This window comes from Atractosteus spatula, chromosome 7 (assembly GCF_055471065.1).
Source record: "Atractosteus spatula isolate fAtrSpa1 chromosome 7, fAtrSpa1.hap1, whole genome shotgun sequence".
Lineage (NCBI taxonomy): Eukaryota > Metazoa > Chordata > Actinopteri > Semionotiformes > Lepisosteidae > Atractosteus > Atractosteus spatula.
The window spans coordinates 53,100,049-53,121,064 of NC_142712.1; the positions used below are offsets into that span (position 1 = coordinate 53,100,049).

The 21,016-nt window shown below is 35.1% G+C and overlaps 1 pseudogene; it reads right to left on the reverse strand.

Annotated features, from left to right (window-relative positions):
• Window positions 1-345: 345 nt before the first annotated feature.
• Window positions 346-1,316, reverse strand: LOC148831419 (uncharacterized; annotated as a pseudogene).
• Between the last annotated feature and the right edge of the window lie 19,700 nt (window positions 1,317-21,016).

The following is a 21,016-nucleotide window of genomic DNA, read 5'->3' on the forward strand; positions in this document are numbered from 1 at the left end:
AGCAAAGATAATATAGCATGGGAAAACAAAAACCAGGAGAGAGGAGGAGGCAGCAGCAGGTGAGAGGCAGAGTGGCCAATCAAGTGGTGCGAGGTCAAGAGAGGTGAGGAGAGGAGTTAAACGAAACCTACTGTACAAATGAATAGAGAGAACTAGAAGAAAATAAGTCTGTCGTTGAGAGAATGGGGAAGGTGTGAACCAAGTTTCAGGACAATTTTAGTTTCTGATGTCTTTCTGCTATCAGAGTTAAAAATCCTACTTTGAGAACACAGACGGTGAGATCAGTGTGATCATGGCCGTTAGAGGTGAAATGAGAAACTATGGGCTTGGAGAAATCTTTAATCTTCACAGCCCTAACATGTTCTCTGAAGCAGTCTTGAGTCTCCTTCCTCTTTCCTCAATGTAGATGGCTGGGCATTTATTGCAAGAGATACAGTAAATAAGGTTGCTGGAGGTACAGGATATCACCTGAGTGATCCGGAATCATCCTGAGGGGCCTTAAATGAGCGTGTTTTAGATGTGTACTTGCAGCCGATACAGTGCGCACTGTTGCAGGGGAAAGTGCCTGGTTTGGATGATTGCTGAGGGCGGTCAAGGGAGTTGTGAACAAGAAAGTTACGCAGATTAGGTGGTCGGCGATATGAGATGATAGGGCTGTCAGGAAAGAGGGCCCCAATGGAGGGATCATCTTGTAGGATAGAAAAGTTGTCGTTAACGGTCCTGGGGATAGAGAGTGTGTTAGGATGGTAGGGAAGCACCAGAGGAATGTGGTTGTTAGGCTTGGAGCTCCTGATTGAGTTGATAGTCCGAGGGCTGTTTTTGGCTCAGGAGAGGGCTCTGTCAATAACACGGGTGGGGTACCCTCTGTTGACGAAAAAAGAATACATTTTAAGTGCGTGGTTCTGGAAATGAATGTCATCGCTGCAGAGTCATCGTAGCCAAAGAAACTGTGAAAAAGGGAGAGAGATTTTAGTGTGCTTGGGGTGAAATGAGCTGTACAGAAGATAGCTGTGTGAATCTTTGGGTTTGTAATAGACCGAAGTAGAGAGTCGGGGAAGGTTGATGGATAGGTTTATGTCTAGAAACGGAAGAATAGCGGAGGATATGTAAACTGTATATTTGAGGGACGGGTGGCTATTGGTGAAGTGATGCAGAAAGTGATCTAGCTGGTCATTAGAGAATATGGCGGCACCCACACTGTCATCAATGTAACGCTTGTAGAGGTCCGGGGCAAAGCCAGTGTAGGAAGCGAAGAAGCATGTTTCTACCCAGGCGACAAAAATACTGGCATAGCTGGGTCCCATTCTGGTGCGCATGGCGACTCCACTAACTTGCTGGTAAAAAAGGTTATTGAAAGAGAGTGCATTAAGTATGAGTACCAATTCTGCAAAGCAATTCACACAAAATATGCAGAAGTATACTATTCATTTTTAGGAGTATTGTTATAACTATTGTCATTAGTAAGTATCTTAAAGAATATAAATATAATGGGTAACACCTGGCTTGTGTCAACAAACAAAAAGGTGTTTGTTGAGATCCTAGATTTAGTTATCAAAGCAATTATAATGTTTACTTTGATTTACCTTAGTTACTTAAGTTCTGAGTAAATGATGAAGTGTCAATCAACAGTCTAGGAGAGTGTAAAACAGGAAGACAAAAGGAGGAGAAAGAGACAGGAGGAATGACAAGGGAGAGAAAGGCAAAAGGTAAGAGCTATTTGTCCTGATCATTCATAAAGTTCAGATACGAGCTAAGTACAGTAGTTGAATTTTGTTAAGAGAAATTGCTATTCTGTTATTTTTAGAGACTTGTATTTCTTATATAGAGAATTTCTCAATTAAAAAATGGCCTCTACTGATTAGTAGGCACATTTTTAGAATAGGGAGATAGGTTTCCCATTCATTTTGTAGAATCCAGGTTTACAGAAAGAGAGATTTAACCATAGGTTATATTTTGTTTGGTTTAGAAAGCAATTTTCTCTCTTATTTTGCCCTTTGTAGGTATTATATAAGAGTTTTAATGCATTATATTACCCAAGGTCTGTACTCTATGTAGCAGCTGAATAAAGATGGTCTCAATGAGTAAAGATGGATCATTTACTACAATCTCTGACACTATTAAGCTTTTCCTGAAGTGACTGTACTGTAGATGATGATTTGTTGAGAATTTTCTCTTTGCATGATAGCCCAAAGATACTGGGTATTATCTATGTTTTCTTCTACTCTAATTCAACATTATGATAAGGCTTGCTTGGTGATAACATCACAATTAAGAAAGACCCTTTTGAGGCACTGTGGGGATACCATTTGTCCCTGCAGGTAAGGGACATGAAAGTTCATTCACAATAAAAACTGCTTTAGAATATTATAATTTATATTATATACAGTAGCAGAATCAGTATTATAAGCCCAGCACTGAGAACTTCCTGTGCAAGCAGCAGCCTACAATTTAACAAGTTGGAAAGTGGGAATTTGGACAAAAAACTGTTTGGAAGCGTAAAAATAAGGTTGAATCTGGTTCTTTTTCAAATCAGTTTGTATAATGTAATGGATATACTGTACAGTACAAAACAGTTTGTATAACCCTTACCTTGAATAAAATGTTTTCTTCATAATTTGTTCAGAATTCAGTCCTATATAATTTTTTAAGAATGGAAACTCTTCCTCCAAGTTATAATGTATGTCTCAAACACAAGAAACCAAGTTTTGGAACCATGATGAAAGAAGTAACTGGGAAAAAATAAATGAAAAACAAAAGAAATAAATTAACTAAAATGGAAGAATTCCCCACTCCATCTTGGTTTGAAACCAAAAAAGTTGCTTTACTTACAGTATTTCTCCAGGAGATTACACTATATCTAAAGAGGTGAAGCTCTGTTTGATTTGAAACTTATTTCAAATAAAATGTATGGCTAGAGGAATACAAATGTACAGTGACAAAGTATATGTGTATGATTTGTTATATATAAATAAAAGTCATAAACATTCCTGATGCAAGAAAGGAATGTTCAAGGTTATGGTATGTATGTAATGTTAATCTGAAAATGTATAGAAGAATACATTACTTTATTATTCATTTAATTAGTGTATGGTGTCCCACTCTTCCCAACATGGGCATGTTTTTCACTTTTATCACCTTAGGTGACGAAGATAGGCATCATACCCAACATTAAACCAATTAATCAATTAAACAAGAACCAAATTAATCTGGTATGGCAATGACATTCCTCTAGTCTCTCTATGGGACATGCTATTGTTAATCAGTCAAATATTCCTATTTGGAAGCTGCTTAAACTGATGACACTACAAAGATGTTAGTTCATAATATGCTCCTCTCACAGTCTGATTTATTGCCACTCTGGCTGAACAGAAACAACTTCAGTACTCACCTTAATCTTACCTGTACTCCAAGGGAGGCTGATGGGCACATTGAAAACTCTTTAATACCCAGAGTTACTCTAGAAAGAGCAGAAACCCTAATCACACTTTCCATTACCCTCTGAATACAATCTTTCTCAGCTTCCCTTCAGCTGCATTGGATTAAAAAATGCAAGGAAATCGAGAACCAAGAAGATCAAGACTGATCTTTGATATATACAGTATATTGACATCACTTAATAGAATTCTGTAAACTGAGATGTATATATTAAAAATGTTTTAAGAGACAATTTTGCATAGTGATACAATGCATTAATTAGAACTATTCTTTTTATGTTATTTTTACCTTGTAGTTTACATAGCAGTTGAATTGATAGTTTTAACAAAGCTGTGTGAACAGGAAGCCAATGGAGAGAGCTAAGTATAGGTGTTATGTGGTTGTACTTTCTACTCCTGGTAACATTTCTAGCTGCCATGTTTTGAATTCTCTGTAAAGTGTTGAAGGTGTGATAGGTGCTCCCTGATAGTAGGGTATTACAGTAATTTAATCTGCTGTTTGTAGTTTAATCTGCTAGTTTTTCTGTGTCTTGAGTGGAAAGAAAATACCTTAGTTTTACAATGTTTCTCAACTGTAGGAGGCATGCTTTCGATACTGCATTAACATGAGAGTTAAATGAGAGCCTTGTGTCTAAGGTGATGCCTGTTTTGTGCTGAATCTTTGAAGCAAAATTTTAAACCATCAGAGTTGAGTGCCAAGGTTATAGCAGTACTATTCGCACTGTTGCCTCCAAACAACAGAACCTCACCAGAATGGGACCCAGCTATGCCAGTATTTTTGTCGCCTGGGTAGAAACATGCTTCTTCGCTTCCTACACTGGCTTTGCCCCGGACCTCTACAAGCGTTTCAGTTGAATGACAAAAAGTTTTCACACATCCCAGACTTTACTTCATTAATGCGATGAGCTAAAGTGAAAATTGACGAGTTGTCGTTCGGTGTAAATAAAATGTATATCTGAGTGTCATCAGCATAGGAATGAAAGTTAATATTATGTTTTTGTATTATCCTACCTAGCGGCAACATGTACAGAGAGAACAATACTGGTCCAAGCACTGATCCCTGTGGTACCCCAAATTTGACTGGTGGCAGTGACGAAGCAGTACAAATATTAGATGTTTGATCATAGTGAAAACGGTTAGTTAAATAGGAGGTTAACCACTTAAGGACGGTTCCACATGGGACAACCTCAGACTCAAGCCTGTGTAGCAAAACACAACTGGTCAACTGTATAAAAAGGCAGGACTAAGATCTAGGAGCACAAGCACTGTTGCATTCTCTGCATCAGTTGCTAACAGAGTATCATTTACAACTCTTGTTAATGCAATTTCAGTGCTGTGGCCTGGGTGGAAACCAGATTGGAATTTCTCATGTATATTATTTGAATCCAGATAGGACTGATGTATGGCCACAGCGCTTCTCTTAAGAATTTTAGATACAAATGGAACATTTGAGATAGGTCTGTAGTTCTTAAGTACTTGTGGATCCAAATTTGGTTTCTTAAGCAGCAGTCTAACAATCGCTACCTTGAATTGGTCAGGTACAACGCCCCAATGCAAGGGCTGTTTTCATCATACTAATTCTAGGTCCCGCCAGTACTTCAAGCAAATCTTTAACTAGTTGGGTGGGGATGGGATCTAGCGGACAGGTGGTTGATTTTCTCTTAATAATTAATTTGTTTAGTTTATGTTCATTAACTAATTGAAAAACACTGAAAAGGTGCGCACATTGTTTTTGTACTAGACTTCTTTGCGGCCTGTTTGATTGTGTTTAAAGTCTGATGTTGTTAATTTTATTGTTAAAGAAGTAGTTAAATATAACTACTTAAGTTAGCTGGTACTGTTGAATTAGCCTTATTTTTTACATTAGCTATTGTCCTAAATAGGCAGCGAGGGATATTTTTATTGCTTTCTATAAGTTAGTAGGCTGAACAAGCTCTATATAGGGCTTTCTTATATTGTTGCAGGCTATCAGTCCATGCCAACTGGAAAACTTGCAAACCAGTAGACCTCCATTTGTGCTCTAGTTTGCGGCACTCCTGTTTAAGGGATCGTGTGTGACCATTAAACCATGGAGAGTGTCTAGTGGGTTTGACTACCTTAGTCTTTAACAGAGCTATTTCATCGACGGCCTGTCAGACCACGGTATTATAGTTGTGTGCGATTTCATCAACATTAGTACCGGAGATTAAGTTATTCATCATGTTCATACATTTTAAAGAAGTACCCCTACTGATGCGTCGTGTCATAATAACTTCTCCTTGGCAACTACAGAGGGTAGTCGAATCTCAAAAGTAATTAAAAAGTGGTCAGAAAAAGAGTTATCCATGGGATGGACTAATATATGATGAATATCAGCTCTGTGAGTGATAATTAAGTCTAGTGTATGATTGTACACGTGTTGGTCCTGTTATATGCTGGCTACAACCTACGGTGTCAAGGAGGGACAAGACGTTTTTACTGAAAGCATCTGTCTCTATGTCGATATGTATGTTAAAGTTGCCTAATATTACAACTTTGTCTAAATTAATAAATTTAGTCAGAGATAAGTTCACCAAATTCAGCTAGAAACGATGCATTAGTCCTGGGGGTCTGTATACTAAAAGAATATATGTGGATAATTTGGATTCTATTTTAAGAAGTATTGCCTCAAATGTGTGAAAGTCATTTATAGTTTTTAATTTAATAGAATTAAAGTCAGTAGATGACTTGTTTAAGTACCAATGGTTTTGTTAATATTCTTTTCCATGACATTGCAAAATGACAGGCTAGGCAACTTTACATAAAGACAGCCTAAAATAATCATTCAGTGTACAGTACATTGTTACTAGAAGTGGAGAACACATGATGCATTGGACAGTGTGTCCAACAGATGGCTTACTGAACTAAGACCTTAAAAATTGAAAAGTTGTTGAACTACAAACCATTTTAATTGATATCCGTGACTTATTGTTCTATATTGTGTATTTTAAAATTGAGTTTATAGTTTTATGTAGTAAATTACATCTGGTATAATGCAATAATTTTGATATCTGATTTTCAAGTAGCGTACTGTACTGTACACTGTACAATATATAGTAGTGCTATGTGTTAGGAGAACTTTTCTCAAGATTTTCTACATCTTTTTTCAGTGGGTTTTCTCACATCTCTTTATATATATATATAGATTTTGTCTGAAGGCTTCACATTTGGAACTTTTCATGGAGGTTTCTTAGCAACTGCTTACAGTTTTTTTTGCTTTGTGTTATTGTGCTGGTGTTGGTATTTGTATGGTAAAAGCAAATCTCATTTCTTGCATGCTTGCTGTATTACATAGGTATTACACTGAATAAATGGGACATAATTTCACTAATGGATCCCCTTGGATGGGGGGTGGGTGTTGGAGGATAGGGAATCAAATAAATATATATATAATATTTTCAATAATTATATATTATTTTTAATAAGTATAAATTATATTTTAATGCCAAGACATGGATTGGGGAATAAATTTACTTTTAGCAGCATTAAAATATTTACCCTAATAAACAGTAGTATAGAACAATAGTATATAGGATATTTTATCTTGATAAGCATGAAATTTGTTGTTGAAACCATAAACTTTATCGTAGCATTAAAACTGATTTGTTTTACATTGGGAGCTTTCAGCCACATACAAAGTTCAGCTAGTCTGATCATGATAACAGGATAAGAAAAAAGTACAAGAGCTGCAACAACTAGTATAATAACCCATCCATCCATCCATTTTCTAACCGCTTCATCCCATTCATGGTTGCAGGGGAGCCGGAGCTATTCCGGCAAACAAAGGGTGCATAATGTTACACCCTTTGCAGTATATTGCAGTATCTTGCAGTATATTGCAGTATATTACAGACTATGGGTGAGTTACTGTATTCATCTTTCCAGTATTAAAACTCAGTAGCATTTCTAACTAAACGTTAGAGTTCAAATAACAAAAACTGGACAGCTAACATCTCAGTTTATAAACATTCAGATTATTGTCTCCTTCTGTTTACGCAAAACAGATATAATTAACAGGTTTCAGAGTTTACTTTTTAAAAAAACTGCATTTCTGCAGAAAAATGTTCTGAACCCATTTTTTTATTGTTTCCTTATTCTGTTTTTTTTATTAAAAGTGGGTTTATGGTTTTATTCAGGAAAATGCTTCTGTATCTGCAATGAAAAACACAATAAAACAGAAAGCACTGCAATGCCCACAATAATATTACTCTTCTCTTCCACTCTCCTAAGCAACACACTCTTGTTTTCATAATTCTGCCTGAAAAAGGAGATGATGTATTGCCTATGGAAATGTTTTTAGTCTAAAGTGCCAATGCAAATATGAAACTTTTGAAGGTTTCAGAAAGCAAGGACACATACTGTATACCAAGTTGGGAATTAGTCTCCACTCCACTCAGTCTTCCACTTATTCTATATGATGGCTGTTCAATAGGCTTACACAAACTGTAAAGTGTTTTATATAGAAATTACAATAGGAATTTAACCTTTTCTTAAAATAAAATTCTCTGAAACTGATCCTGAGTTACATAAGACAAAAGTGTATGAAAAATAATAGCAACCAAAACACATTAAATTCAGTTTTTAATGAATATTTACTGTAGTTCTTCTTTGTGCTTTTAATGTTAGATACTGTATATACTGTAGTACTATTCATCTTTAATAAATTGTTAGCATATTTTATTGATAATAAAATTGCATGAAATTGTATCTGTGTAATTACCAAGTAAATAATAAATTAAAAAAACTCATATAGCTCTTTACTGGAAGCTCCACTGAAAGCAATGTGTAGCACCCACCTGGATGATGTGATGGCAGCACACAGAGGAGAACAGAGAAATGAAGCCACTTCATAGATGGGTGTTATTTGGTAGGCCATGATTGGTAAAGGCCAGGGGGAAATTTATCCAAGACACCGGTATAACACCCCTACTCTTTTTGAGAAATGCTCTGGGATTTTGAATCACCATAGAGAGTCAGGACCCTATCACTAAACTGGGCCATTAGGATTCATACAGACCAGAAGGTGAGCACTCCATGCTGATAGCCACTAACACCTTCCAGCAGCAGCCTTAGTTTTTCCCAGGAGGTTTCTTATCCAGGTACTGTCCACGCTCCTACCTGCTTATCTTGACTGGATTTGCAGTTGTGAGTTGCAGGGCGATATAGCTGCTGGGTAAAATACTTTCTTTTAGTTTGGTATTGATGAAGGTGTTGAAATGTGTCTGATCTGATGTGCAGAGATAAGCGTTACATACCTGACAAAGTGAATCAATACATGGGAATAATGTTTCATCTTTAATTTCAGTTTTCAACAAATGTTGCAACAAATTTTAAAATAAACCACTCTCCATCCTGGCTATGGGTACTCTAAATGAATATACTGTATAAACATAAAGAATGTTTACATAATCCACATGCAAAATGACAGATGAAACCTCCTTTCTTGTAATAAGAATGTTTCTTCAAAAGCAATCGTGAGTCATTCTAGATTCCTTAATTTACAATTTGATATCATACTATTCTTGTAACTTTTTTCCCTATTTTTTTAGGAATTAGGTTGTATAAAAATAATAAAGAAAGCCATTTACTTATTCAAAAAGTACAAAGAAGCCAACAAGGCTAATCCCATGGCACAATGGAATGAGCCACAAGAAGAGTTTAAAGAATAACATTTTATCACTCGCTCCCATGTCGTTGTTTTGCATTCAAAATGCAGACAGGGACGTTAGAGTAAAAAAAGAAGACGATGAATAAATGTAAGTTTGGTCCAGAGGTAGAATTCTGTTTTCCACACATTAATAACTCTGCAGAATAAATTACCAGCTGAGACTGGAGTCACAGTCAGTAAAATATTAGGCCTTTTGGTAAGTTTTATTTAGTTCCATTCCTTTTTGCATCCTTAGTTTTCAGGATGTCTTCTATTATTTCTGCAGGCTTTTCCCTAAGAAAATAACTATCAAAATCACAAATTAAAATGGAACATAAATATAAATCATTGCTGTAGAATTAAACAATTTACTTTTGCTATGGGACAGTGCTATGAAGGTAAATTTAAGACTTGACTTTGAAATATTGGAACAATATAAAATATTGGGTGGATTTCATAATAACTTGTAGAGGCAGTCCCTTCATCATTTTTACAATATTCTATAGATTTTATGACTGAGTGTTTGAACTACGACATAATTACAGTATCCCAGTGAAAACACAGTTAAATGTTGTCTTGTGAAAAATCTGCTCTATGTTTTCTTACTAATTTTACTCTCTGTTAATTTTAGAATGTCTGCTTCATTCTAAATAAATGTTCTTTATAATAGCAACTTATATGTTACTTATAAGAACAATACATTATATTATAACCTGTGTCTTAGAAATATTTAAAATTTCTTCAAACAGCTTCCGCAAAATGGATAACAAATTTTGTTTGAGGACAAAAAGTCCTTTTGAATGCATGCAGATGCCAATACTGTATTTCACAGCACCATTTAATAAATAATAGCACAAGCACTGTAGTTTATTTTCCTTTTGTTAGTTTCATTCCTCAGCCATAATTTCCAATATGTTGTCATTATATCTACTGTAATATTTTATCTGCAGCTATATTCTCTGGTGTATCACAAGGAAAGAACATGATGTATGAGTTATATGAGTTTCAGCAAATAGTGATCAAGTTCAATTAAATGAATGCAGAGAGATGTACTGTGTGTTATGTCATATTTATTAAACCTAGAGTATGGAGAAATAATAAACATTTGTATATTTTTGTTTAGATCTCCTTATAAGTGATTCAGGATTTACTATTATTATTATTTTATATTATTTAATAAAATATATACAAAATATTTATTTTAAGAAATGGCCTATATGAAATGCAGACAGTGCATACTGAGTGACACCTAGTCTATCTACAGTGATACTAATTAAAGTATTATTTAGGATTTACTGCAGTTCATTGAGGTCTGCAAAACTATCAGCTGCTTTGTACAGTATGTCTGTTCTCAATATGTACCACTGAAGGAGCTTCTAACTTAAATAGATTGAGTGTTAGTTAGCTTAGGTTTTCTTCGTTATTGGTGCAACAGCTACTCCTGGCACCTACTGTAGGTGTCTCCAGGCTTGTTCCTGCATTCGGCAGAAACCTGCTGCTTTCAAAACATGAGTAGGTTAAGAGGAACATGTCCACAGGTTCTTATTCTTCCCATGAAGTACAGGAATCATAGCTGAATAACAAATTAACATGAACAATCAATGATTCCGAATTGTTTGAGCATAATTAAAAAATAACTGGTGATTCAATTTTAAGAACATGTTTATGGGTTCACTTTTATATTTTTCTTTGCCCTTGTTGTTTGAAACAAATTGACTATCCCTTAATGAATTTGAAAGTACATATCAATGAGAAAGCACAGGAATATAGGGATCACACACATACAGTGGGTCAATGGGGTAAATACTGTTGAATAGCATGAAAAATTATTATTTCTAGTGTTTTCATTTGTGAAACCATTCGTGAAGGTTTATAACCTCAGTATGTATCTTCAGGGTGCTTTTCAGATACATAAAAGAGCGGCTATTATTAGTGTCAGGGTTCAGGTAGACACTTGTGTCAAAGGTGGTTAGAGGTTAGAGAGTATAGTGTTACTTTATAAACTGCAGGGGCCCCGTGGTGAACGATTCATGCATCCTTAATTTTAAGGCACCTTGACCCTTTTTCTCCACAGAAGTTAACATGTTCACAACCTCTTTGTTTTTTTGTGTGAGTGCACACATTTTTCTATCATAAAGTGTCACTGAAGTCTACTGGTCTGAAACCCAATTATTCACAGCTTAAGAAGCAATACAAAAAACTTTTTTTTCTGGATTGGGATACAATTCATGTCATTTTTACATATCTTTATTTATTGTATCACATTAAATTTTTAGTCTGAATCAGAAGTAACAATATTAAGTCACTGTCCTTTCACAGGCAGAGAAATTCTAACCATTTCTAAATGGAAATAATATCTCATTGTTGCATCTTCTAGTCAGTAAATGGATTTTTCTTATTAATTGTCTTGTATTGCATTTTAATTATTACAAATTCACAAAAAACATACGTTAAAAACTTTCACTGACTTTATGACATTTTTTTTCTTTTGTACACAAGGTCATCAAAACCACATTCTACATTTAATGTAGGGCCAGTCTCTGTGTTCTTTTTAAGACAAGCTACTGTACTTTGTCATATCCTATAAAGCTTGGATAGAAAAACTGTATTGTTTTCAACTGCCCCAACCCAGCAACAAATCAAGGCTACATTTAGCAGATATTACAGCACAACATGTCTCCACATGCTTTATCAGTGGTGACTAACATGTTAAAATGGCTTAGAATTCAACGCTACAGCTAGAGTTTTAAGTTTAGAAGAGTTCATGTAATATGACTTTTTAGCTTTAAGTACATACAGTAGATCTGACCTTCTAGTTATTATTACATATTATTAGATAAGAGCTATTGAGGTCAGTAGCTCAGCTATAAATTTTATTTTTCTTTATCTGCAGAGACCCATGAAGGAAAATAGTAAGATCATCTAAATACACTGCAAAAGAGGTAAGAATCAATAAGAACAATATTCACAAAAACTTAATTCTGTCCAAGACACATTATCTATGTGTAACTTGGCAATATAGGTGATAATGTACCCTTTGTGTAATTTGTCAGATGTTTCCATTTGACTAAATGCCAGGAAAATAAAAATAGTTGTTTCCCATATTTTGACATTGGTAATCAGAAGAGTTGTACTCTTAGAATATAATAGTTCAGGTGGGTAGCTGCGTCAGCATGCATAGGCTGCAAAGGAACAAGTAATAGGTTTATTCCATGCTGAAAAGAGAAGAAAGAAAACACAACGTTTCGGCAGTGGAGCCTTCTTCAGGTACCTGAAGTATGTTATGTTATTTCCAAATGCAGGGACCAACAAAAGCAGAGAAGATTGTGAATGTGCGGCAGTATCACTTCCGAGAGGAAACGGTGGGAATTTTGGATACACTATTACGTATCAATTAACAGCTAAAGATTCTGTCAGCCTCAGATGGCATTGCTTTTCATATCTTTCCATTCAGACAACATTTAAAACATTTCAGACAAAAATCAAAAAGCCATACATTACAAAATTGGCCACTCCTGGATCTGAACAAATAGAAGGCATCTTAAGCAATTATTTTGTGATAGTTTTTGCCTTTTTTGTTGTTCTGTTTTGTTTTTTTGTAAAGCACTGATTCCTAAACTTTATCTACCAATTTTTGTGTGTTCTGTACAAGAATATTGAATATTTTGTATATTGTTGACAAACAAAATCAAAATATTATTTGGAATTGCTTGAAACATTTACGAAATAGAAATCTTTGGACCTTATACAATGCAAACTATTTCATTAAAAAAATATATTTCCAGTTCACAAAGCAGACCTTTTTGTGTTTGTGTTGGCTTAGTCATATAGAGTATGACTGTCCTTCATCAAGGTCTGTCAAATTAAGATAAATTCTGTGATTACAGTAGATTTCAGCTTACTGAAACATCTGAATTTAATATTTGCTGCTTATATGTAAGTAAAATACCTGACCAAGCCATGTCAATTAAAGATCAAATAGAGCCATACAGCGAGGTTATTCTAATGTGTAATCTTAGATACAACACCCTACAAAATTTGTTATTATTGACTTATTGAAAGTATTTGTCAGTATAATTGTACTGGATAATGCTCAATGGGCCTAGTGAATCATTGCCTTGAATACCAAACAAAGTTAGGTCAAGCAAAAACAAAATATAATTCCCAGAACGTTTTCCTTTATCAAATTATTAGAAGCTGCTTTAGGAAAAAATCTTTTGAAAGCAAATTTTACTGTACCTTTCAAACGCCCTGATATGAATCTCATTAGTGAGCTATGCTGACTCATTAATCTCCCCTTAGTTGTTAATGAGAAGAGTTTTTAAATCAATGTCTCTACATCTAGCCATTGGCTAATAAACCCATCAAAAATGTTTATATAGCAATATCTAGATCCATATTTAATGTTACAAAATAAAGAAACCTGCATACAGTATATTCAATAAAACAATGTTTTTTCTGCACAGCAAAGAATCCCAAAGTACATTATATATGGGAGGGGTTCACTTCATTCCCTACTCTTACAAATAGTGCCATAATCTTTAACGACAAACAAGTTAGGGCTTTGTTTTATGGAAAACCAAAGGACAGTACGTCCTTCAATACAGTGCCCTCATCACCAGATTGGAGTGTTGATTTGGAAATTCAGGTCTAAAGGGAAGAGCAGTGCCTACTGGTCCTCCGCCCAGTATAGATCAGACCCAGTATTTCTTAACGTAACTGAATTCTTGGTAGATCAAGCTGCAGGGTGGCATTGCTGTTGTTAAAAACATGTAATATACTGTATGTTAAAACAAGGAGTACAGTATGTTTCAGAGCACTTTAGCATTAGAATAATTAAGAGATTCTGGGTTCCTCTGAAGTAATCTTTATTTAGCAGAATCAGATGTTGTATATACTATTGAGCAGAACAGTTAAAAGAACTATGATACCACAAAAAACAGTACAGTTTATGTTAAGCAATCCTCACAGTACAGAGAGTTCCTTTAGCAGTGGATCACTGGGAATAAGTCAAACAGAACAGGAAAAATAAAACACCCAAGGCACCAGTCTTGAATTAAAAGTTGAATATTAATCTATTCGCTAACTTTGTTTTCTCCCCCCTCATTGGGAGCTGATGCCTTTTCCATTCATTGGGCATTCTTTTTATAGTTTATATCTTAAAAAGAGCAGCAATGTTTGCTAATCTAGCTGCATCCTTATGTTGTTACAGCAACATGCATGTGAAACAGAATTTTGTATTTGGAGTAGTATCATCCATCCAGCTTATCCCAGCAAATAATGGGTGCAAGGCAGGATACACCCGGGAGAGGACACCAGGCCTTCACAGGGTAGTGACACACACATACTCACACTAGGGCCAGTTTTCCCAGAAGCCAATTGACCTACCAGTATGTCTTTGGACTGTGGGAGGAAACCAGAATACCCAGAGGAATACACACAGGAACACTGGGAGAACATACAAACAACACCCAGATAAGCACTGCGTCACTATGCCTCCCCGGAGTAGTATCACACATGATGTCATTTAAAAGCTACCTTCATTAGAAATAATTCATTTTAGGACAAGTTAAATAAACATACAATGTTTTTTTTTTCAATGAGTTTTCAGAATGTTTCAGGCAACATAAAGTTAGCAGTGCTTTACTTGCTCTTGACACCGCAGAAACAGAATATACATCAGTGACCAGGTTACCCTAACAATTCTCCTAATCCTTCAAAGAGCCCAAGAGTGGTTCCTCGTGTTTATGGACCCTTTCAGTGGGAGTTGGCAAAAGATACAATGAGGGGTGCTTTCTAGCAGAAGCCAAATGCTACAATTCCTGCCCCCAGAAGCAGTGTCTTATCTTCCGCAAAGAAGTGTCCTTTGTGCAATCTCGTACAGTACATACAAGTATTACAGGTCATCCAATTCCCCTCCTCTCATAGTCTCAGTGTCCTGTGAGTCCTGACCTGGGCTTGCAAACCGCTACAGTATGTTGAAAGTGCCAGTAATTCAGCAGTTACAGTTTTTTGCGAACTGTTATTTATAAATTTTCAAAACAGAGCAAAACTAGAACAACCAAATAATGTCAAATACCAAGTCATAATATATTGCTCAATTATGAAGTGAAAGCTCTATCAACAGTATATTGTGTAAGAGAAAGGACAGAATACTGTACATTCAATTTTGAATTTTGAACTTTCTGCAAGTAGACACCAAGATGCATGAATTTCAGGACTGAACCAAACAGACAATGATTATGAAACAACAGCTTAAAACTAAAATTTGAAGTCTGGAAGAGCTAGGCTTCCAACAGATCTTTCATGCTGTAGAATTTAATACATGGTTGCTTCTCTTTCCAGATGAATTTGGAAATTCTAGTATGCAATCTATACCAATACAGTAAAGTAGAAAAGAGGAATCCTAGAAAAAAATATGAGTAAGGAAGGATATACGTTTTTCTGCTGTGATTTGAGCATGCAGCAGCCTGTAAATCTACTTTTAAAAAACGTAAAAAAATGTAAAATCTAAATTTACTTTTAAAAATGTAACTGTTTTTTTGTTATATTGTGTACCAACAATAAATACCAATACTAAGGTATCTTACGTTTGACCATTGGCACAATTTTAGGTATGCCATTGTTTTTTATTGCAAAATGTAAAGACAATAATGCTTATTTTGTTAAAATGGTTTAATGCCCTGATAGAACACAGTTACTGTTTATAAAAATAGCTAGCAGATAAAGTAAGGTTTGGGCAACATTATCTGCACATAGCAAAATACCATTGCCAGGGTGAATTGCAATATTGATTATTGTTAATGTAAAAAGGGTTAGAAATAGAAAACTGCTGGGCAGTTTGAGCTAGTTGTTCCAAAAACCAGGTAACCTGAAGAAGTAAAAGTGGGGTTCCCAAACTTTGAAATTTCAAAATGATAATACTAATACATATTAACACAAGAATGGTGCTTAAGGGTAGGTATATACTAAATCTTTGTAACAATATCAATGGCATCTGATCTAAAACCCATACATTCTAAAACTGACTACAGATATCCTCACGCTTGTCAAAATCTTTCTTGGTATCCAACAACAAAAAAGCACACCATGAGGAAACTGTGAATATTATAAATAATATAATAAGCACATAATGCTTTTTAATAAAGCCTGAATGATTGTGGTGAATTAATTTGGTCATACAGGCCTCCAGTCAAGACAAGTACCTTTGTATTCAACTTGGAACCACAGCAAAGCAAACAAATAGGATAATAGTGGAAACTAAATACACAGTAGGATTGATGTTGTACAATAAAATTGATATAACTATTATATTCATATACAGTATTACATGTTAATGTATCTTTCTATTGAAGTATGTATCATTTTGAGCAGTAGGGGGTGCAACAGGGGACAAAAAGCTCAATACAATTCAGAAAGGGATGCCATCAGTGCCAAAGGGTTTACCTTGTCGTATCCTGAACCATTGTTTTTATTTCACACCTCTTCAGGACAAAGACAAAGTAAATGAAGGTCATTGCAGAGACACCTTACATTTTCCCTGATTACACTAAAAGCCTGCACTGTATAAATGTAGAGTTTATCTGCATTTTATAATGGGGCCAGCTACCATAAGAAATAATTTTCTAATAAGGTGTATTTTCTTATGCAGAAGCCTCAGAAAAAAAGTGAGTTGTTGTGCATATCCTAGAAAAAGAACAAGTAAAGGCCCATGCTGAAGGAAAGAGAAAGTTGGTGGGATATGAAGCAGAACAGAATGAAAAAAAGGAAATGTGAGAATTGGCACAGCAGGTGACAAAGAATGTTTAAAAAAATGGAAATGTGCAGGATAGCTTCCAGAAAAAGCCTGAAAAGTTTAAATCTGTAAATGAATTGAGAGGTTTTAAAAAGACATTATACTATCTTTGAAAGCTGGTAGAATGTGTGATCTTAGTTTGAGGATAATCTTGGCTTCTCGTGTGTTTCTGGGTTTAAGAGCCCTGGAAGCTGTCTAAAAGGTCAGCATAATCATGGAAAGGAGATTAAAATGAGGGAACTGTTGAAGTTCTAGGAAAGCCATGTTGGTTTCCATTTCAGATTTATGATGTTGTGGCAGTAAGTGCAGTTAAATTTTTATTAACTGCCTTTAACTGTGCCTGAAGAATGCAGGTGCTGTTGATCAGAGTACTTGTTATGTAGCCTGAAACTGCATCTAATTTTCTTAAAATATAATAATAAAAAAGTAAGGGGCGTTTGACGATTTATCAATTAGTGCAAAATTCTAAAAATTGCCAAGGTTATCTAATCACTATCTAATCACTTCTATCACTATCTCTGCATTGTGTACCACTGGAAAAAAACAGCTTTGAAGTAAAAAAGTATAATCAATTGCAGAGCACATTTATGTCTAGATGGAAATAGTAAGTTCCTTTACTGGTGAGTTAAGTGCATTCCATGTACCTCCAGTTTAGATGTATGTTAATAGTGTCTATCACACCCACAAAGAAATTTCACTCATAAGTGTAGATGCTGCCATCTAGAATGCATGAGGTGTCTGTAGTTATGCAGCGGTAGATATGGCAGTGTACAGAGGTGACATGCAGCACCTTATTTATCCCCAATTGTCAAATGCAGGACTGCATTACTCTGTAACACTGCCCAGTGATGCGGTAAAGACTTCAATTTCCCAACCACTGTGCTGCTGCAAACTAGTGTACTGTCAGAAGAGATTGAGGGTACATGTAAAAACAACCTTAAAAAAGTAAATTATTTTAAATATGTAAAACTAATAAATGCCATACAAAAAATAAAATAATTCTTTTAATCCAGATGACTCAATTAAACCCTCAAAAGAGTCTAGAATGTTCGCTTGTCTAGATCACATCATGAATGGGGTGGTTAAATTGTATTGGTAACAATATTTCTAAAATTACTGGTTTTATAACTTTATTAGTGGTTTTATATATTTTTACTATATACGGTGTACAGTAATTAACCTAAAATTAATTAACAAAACTCGTAATTTTGTTTGATGTTGAATTTACAGTATTACTGAACAGGTACAGTTTAAATGTTTTCAACAATGACAGCTTTTCTTCCCACATATATTACACATTATTACAGTGGCGTGTCCCTTTGGATGACTGAATGTGTAGGACAGTGGGATATGTAGTTTCTTAGTTCATGTACTTAGTGCCACGAGCTAAATTAAAAACTATAAGTTTCATTTTCCATTCAATGCAAAGAAACACTCTACAGTGTGTATATATACAGGATATAAACATTATACATAAACAACAAATAATTACTGATGTTACAGTTGTTTGCAGAGGAAGTGAAACCAAACAAACCAGAAGTGTTTCAAAATTAATATGATGTGAATAAAAATGCTGAACGAAAACTTAGACAAAACACACAAAAATCATGTAATAAATCAAAAACATTTCAAAAAATAAATCTCTGCTCCTTAAAGAGAATCTCTGTTACACATTGAATCTTTACGGAACTGGATAAAACATAGATTGGTGGAACGTGAGTATGCATACTGTGACTGAATATACTTTATTTTAAACTGGTATACTGTAGTTTTATACATTTATGTACTGTATTTCAGTATTGTTTACTTAAAAACAACTTCAGACCTCCAAGAATTTTGCACCAGCATTTAAAATCACTGCCCCAAAATAATTTAACTGTTTTCTGATTTCACTAGGAACAACAATATCTAAGGATTGAATGCTTTGTAAATGTTTGGAATACTTGGTGGGAAAAGTTTGGCTGAGCCTACTTGGTTAATGGGTAGCCTTCTGGTCATAGGACGAGGAGGCTCAAACCCCATTCAGACTGAGTGACCCAAGGAGAATATACAGTATTTTCATAGGCAAAAAGAGTAAAATATTTCCATCTATACCACAATTAGGACCTGACTGAATGTCAGGGCAGGAAATTCCCTAAACCCTGGAATGTATCTGATTGCCCTTCATTGGACTGATTCCAAAACAACAATGTCTTTAATGTCTATAACCTGGTGATCAAAAAACAGCCTTTGACATAAATCTTGTGCTATTAAATATATATCCTAGCATTTTGTTTGCCTTTTATCCGAGTCCCTAAACTGTGTTGAAGATGTAAATAATAAGTCAGTAAAAAAAAATCAATCTTTTTCATAAGTATCCTCTTCTGGCTCTGCATCTCCTATTTAGTATTTACTGTACAGTTCACAATTTTACTACTTGCATGCAAAACCCTGCTCTTTACAGTACATTAAACATCGCCTGCCAGCTGTTTGCCCAGATTCAAATTTTATCAAAATCTTTCTGAATTTTATTTTCTGTTTCTAGAGTGTTTGCTAAGCCTCCTAATTTGATAATATCTTCAAACATGACTAATTGACCAGTTTTCATTTACTTTTCAATTTCAAAAATGTTAACAATGTTTACAATTCAGAAATTGATTGCCTGAATCAGAATCAGAATTTGTAAGGATGTACAATGTCACAGAGGCATTTCCCAGACAGGAGTAGTGTAAATTCACACTGGAGTGGGTGTCCATAATGTTCTTGGCCTTCTTTAGAACTCTTGTTGTAGAGTGCATTTAGGTTTATTTGTTTTGCTTAATGATCTTTATGCTTATCTTAATTTAACTTTCCCAACCTATTACAATTAATTATACTAATGTTGCCAAACAGACATGTAAGGAAGTATTTTAAAATAAGTGTTTATATAAATTAAATAAGTGTTAGAATAGTTTTGAGTATCTTAAAGAAGCTTTTTTTACAAGTGGTACCATAACATTAGTCCCTGTTTTCCCATTGATAAAAAATAACAATGGACCATTAGAATAACCAGTTTCTACATTGATTTACATGACAAAGACACCTTTTATGCAATTGAACACCATACAGCTTTCTGCCAATTGCTGGCATCATTTTGACTGGGAGCAGTGAAATTAATGCAAATACTCTCTCTTCAGGCTGCTGGGTGTTTCTACAATTGAGGTACATTTTGTAACAGTAGACAATATTTATTCAAAATGCTTTTTGTCTTATTATAACATGGTTTCAAATGTACAGAAAAAAGCCAGTTCGTATATCTTAACAGGTAAACCAAGTTGTATTATTTGCTATTATGATGACTGATTACAGTATTTGTTGTCACCTCCTTTACAGACATACTACGCAGCACATAATTTAGAAATGTGTTTGGGTTACTACAGTATATATCAATTTGTGGATATACAAAACTTCCTAATTCCCTTTACCAATTTCTCTTTTAACTTTATTTTTTTATTTAAAAGGAACTAAGATTAAACATATATTAAATATGATATCACAAAAATATTATGGCACTACCTTTTACTCACAAAAGTCACAATTAAAATTAAGATGTTCATAAACAGATAATCAATGGTGCTTCATCGTTGTTTTTTTTCACCTTGATCCGGTTGCACTATTTTTTCCTCATCTCCTGTTAGTCTTGCAGATACCTCAGTGCTTTTCCGGGTGGTCATGTCACCCTGTAATGCTAAGCCCATTTGCCCCCCTTTCCTTGGTTCTTCACACCAGGACTCTGCTCCGATGGCAAATACCCCTCCTCCCTCAGGGCTCGGCAACAGGATTCCACTCTAATGCTGAGGTACATGAGTGTCCTCCTTCTTTTCTAGGAGTTTGGTACAGGAGTCTGCTCCGAAGCTGATGCTGCCCAATTCCTGTCAAAAGGCTGTCAAAAGACTCACCAGGGTTGAGATCCTCGGGCTCTATGAAGACCACTTTCGCTTGTTGCTGCTGAAGCAGTCTGCTCTGTCTCCAGTTCAGGATTTCATGTCACTCTGCACTGCAGCACTCAGTTCCAGCTTCTTTATCTGTCTGCACAGAGGCTCCTGGTATCTGCCCTGGAACCCTGGACTCTTTTTTGCAGACCTCCTTCTCCTGTGGTTCTGT